Genomic DNA, 4,303 nt, shown 5'->3' on the forward strand with positions numbered 1-4,303 from the left:
AATTGTTGCTTTAATAGAAGCTTCAATACTAATAGAAACACAAATATTTACCATATATCATGTAGTAAAGATTGATATCAAATTTAAGTTAAAAAATGCTTATTTTCATATGTTCAAAAGGTAAAATCTCAAAGATGGATGGGACTCTAAAGATCTTTTTTTTTTTTCCCCCTAAAGATCTTTAATTCAACTTCTTCAGTTATGGCAGTAGTTGAGAAACAGTCTTGGAATCAAACAGACTTGAATTTAGGTCCATCTCACCGATCACTAAGGGTATGACCGGGACAAGTTACTTAACTTCTCCAGTGATAGTGCAATCTCTCTGGTTTGTTAAAATTGATGTTCAAAAATAAGACATTCAATCTTGCAGGCTTGAATCAGATGATAATGATAAAGCATTAAGAACAATGCTTCATCCTTAGTACGTCAAATGAATGATAGCTATTATTATTACTATTATTAAGGCATAGTGATCTTCAACGAAGCCACACATTTAAAATAAATTGACCTTACTAAAATTTGACCTCTAGATTACCAATTTTTCTCTAGGGGAAGTTGCCAAATCAGAGTCAAGGAAAACTGAGTTGTCAATTGGCCTCAGACCTGCTAATGTGCCAGGAACTGCTGTATAACATATTAAATATAACAAAATACTTATGTGACTGGTACATAAATGGCAGTGAAAATAATAGTTATGATCGTAACTATTACTGATAATTTTAGATTGCCATGATTCAGGTTCTCAAGTCTCTTCTAGTTTTAAAATTCCTGGTACCATTCCTCTAGCAATTTATATTGCAGGGTGTTTTGCTTTATTTTGTGAAGCCAGCAAATCACAGTTGAGACAGAAAACAAAACAGATTTAAACCTTGTAATTTTGTTCTGCTTTACTGCAGCCCTGATCAGCTTCTCTTTGGAAGATACCTAATTCTTGTGTTGTTCCTTGTGATTTCCTTCTCCTAGAATAAGCTCAGAGACATGACTGTAGTTCCTTCTAGTACTGTCAGGCCAGTGTGTGCTGGGCTGCAACTCATACCCTATCCCTCTTGCAAGAAGGCCGTTTACCCCTAATTATCACCAAGAACTGTAATTAGTCTGGATATTGAAGTAACCTAGCCCCTTAAAAAGGAGCTTGCTGCCAAGATCTTGAAAGGCAAGAAAAAGGTTGGGAGAGGGAACAAGTTGAATGTCAGAACTAACAAGAGTTCAAACCATTTTCTAGATAGGAAAGAGATAGCCACAATACAGCTCCTTTTTCTCTTCCTTCCTTCCCTCCTTCCCTCCCTCCCTCCCTTCTTTCTCTTTCTTTTCTTTTCTTTTTTTCTTTCTTTCCTTCCTTCCTTCTTTCTTTCCTTTTCTTTCTTTCTTCCCTTCCTTCTTTCCTTCTTTTTTTTTCCACTGTTCTTTGGTTTCAAGTTTGCTCATTGAGTGTGTTTTAGACCTATCATTTAATACTTCTGAGACATAACTCTCACCAAGGAGATGGCAATATGAAACATTATTTGTGGTTAAGTTGGCTCCACCTGTCTCTGAACTTATTATGTTCCATAATTAATATGATCAGATTAGAAGGCCAACAAAGGACATAAGGTGAAGTGGGAATAGGAGCCCTTCTTCATCCCTCCCCTTCCGCAAGTTTTCAGTCCTAAAGCCATCAGGGGCAAGGGCAAGGCAGCCCATCCACAGATGTAGGGCAGGAGTGGGGGGCTCCAGTGGCCCTGTATTGCTGTAAATTTAGATTACAGAATAGTTGCAAAGATATTGGAGAGAGTTCCCAAATGCCCTTTACCCAGGTTCCCCTAATGTTAACATTTTACATCCAATCAGGGTGAAGATGTCCACTTCAAGGGGTGAACTGGCCTTGGGAGTCCAAGCTGGAGAGAGGTAAGGAGGGCCTGAGTGCAGGAGATGGGGTGGTGGCCAGATTGGAGATTGGTTTCATACAGGGGAATTGCTTAAATAAGTAAATATATTAAGGCTGATGCGAGTCAGGTTTCTCACTGCCAGAAAAGGAAGTTACATACACATAAAGGGAAAAGCCTAGTGTGAACCCTATGGTGTTAGATTGGACTTCACGATATCAGTGGGAATGCATGGTTTTCAATGTATGTAGATGGAAATGTGTGCACACATGTGTATAATATTCCCCAGCTTTGACCAATGGGAGGGCTTGTGAGCATCAAAACCCCAGTAACAATGAACATACCTGACACCCTGAGCCTAGATTATAAATACCATTCTTCACTGAAAGGAAATAGGGCTTCCATTTTTAGGAATTTATTCTAGAGAAAGAACTGGACTGGCATGCAGAAGTGTATGCCCAAGAATATTCATTGCAATATTATGTTAGATACTGGACACAGCACATATGTCCATCTATGTGGGTATGGCACTTATAAACAATGGAATCTTTCAAAATCATTTAAAAGAATGATATGGATTTATGTTCATCAGCGTGGAAGATTTCCAGTATATATTGTTGCAGAGATAAGAAGCAGCATTTATAGCATGAATCTCATTTACATAAAATTGTATGTATACGTGTATTTATACAGAGATAAATGGAATGTGTACACACACACACACGCACAAAGTGGTTACTTCCGGAGAGGTGGGATCTAGGATTTGACTCACTTTCTTTAGTTAAAAAATAAATTTTAATTTGCAAAGATAGTGGAGAGTTCCCGAATGTCCTTCACTCAGTTTCCTCTAATGTTAACATGTTATATTAACTATGATATGTTTGTGAAAATTGAGAAATTAACACTGGGGTATTACAAGTAACTAAACTACAGATTTTATTCAGATTTCACCAGTTTTTCCACTAGTGTGCTTTTCTGTTCCCGGATTCTATACAGGATCCCACACTGCATTCAGTCATCACATTTCCTTCTGTCTGATCTGTGATAGCTCCTTGGTCTTTTCTTGCTTTTCATGACCTTGACAGCTTTGAAGAGTTCTGCTCAGATATTTTGTAGAATGCTCTTTAATTTGGGTTTGTCTGATGTTTTCCCCATGATTAGAGGAGGGCTGTGGGTTTTGGGGACGAATATTACAGAGATGAAATGTCCTCATCACATCATTTCTAGGGGTACATGATATCAACATGACATTGCTGGTGATGTTTACTGTGATAAGTTGGTTAAGGTGGTGTCTGCCAATTTTCTCCATTATGAAGGTACTATTTTTCCCTTTCCATATTCTATTCTTTGGAAGCAAGTCATTAAGTCCAGCCCACACTCAAGGCGGGCCGGGGCGGGGGTTAAGCTTTACCTCCTAGTAGAAGTTATACACATATATTATGTGGAATTTTTCTGTAAGGAGGATTTGTCCCTTCTCCCCCATTTATTTGTTATAATCTAATACTATGTTATTTTGTTGCTCAAGTGTTTCCAGTTTTGGCCCTCCCTCCCTCCCTCCACGTTCTATATTTTAGTGTATTGCTTGAATTTTCCACATTAGTATTTATTTTCTTCATGATTAGAAACATATTGGTTATTTTCACTTTAATATTGGGGAAAAAAGGTATGACTGTTACTTTGATGTTCAATTCAATCAATTTCTGCTTCTCAACTACTTGGCAAGGCAGAGAGAGCAAAGAATACTTTCTTGCAGAAATTGGCACTTCAGTGAGTGTGAAAGGTAAGTAAAATGATAGCAGTTGAAATGCACTTCAATAGTTTTCAAGTGTGTGAGTGTTCAGGTTCATTAAAAAGATTTTCAGAAATAAAAAAAAAAGATTTTTCAGGACAGAGGTTTCTATTCAGTCATTCAACACTGATTACACATCTTTGCGGTGGCACTGGGGAGACAAACATAAAAAAGGGGAGGGGCATGAGTTAGGCGGCCAGACTATGGGGGGCGGGGGGAGGCACAGGGAGTTTACATAACGTCCCCAAGTCTACACAACTGGGGATGAGCTGGGATTGGAACCCACTCTAGCTTTACTACTTCAAATGCCACCCACACGAGGTGACTTTTGAAAGAGAAAGCGCTCCTCGCCCAGTACTAACTGGCTCTATCGCCACGTTCCCTTGCATTCTTCCCTTTTTGTTAGTGTGTCTTTTAAGGACTTAGCATTTCTCCCACATTTCCCCGTTTCACTTTCCCTTGAGCTGTACACATCGAGGCCGCTCACAGCCCCAGAGTAGCAGTAATTTACTTCCTAGAAAGCGAAGGGTTCTGCAGAAACGATTATCGACGCGCTGCTGACACGCCACCCGGATACACCCTCGGACTGTACCAGCGGCAACAGGGTTGTTCCGAAATCGGACTTCTGAATTCCGGGTAGAACCGCTTCCGG

The sequence above is a fragment of the Balaenoptera borealis genome (assembly GCF_965194805.1).
Source record: "Balaenoptera borealis genome assembly, chromosome: 15".
NCBI classification, from domain to species: Eukaryota; Metazoa; Chordata; class Mammalia; order Artiodactyla; family Balaenopteridae; genus Balaenoptera; species Balaenoptera borealis.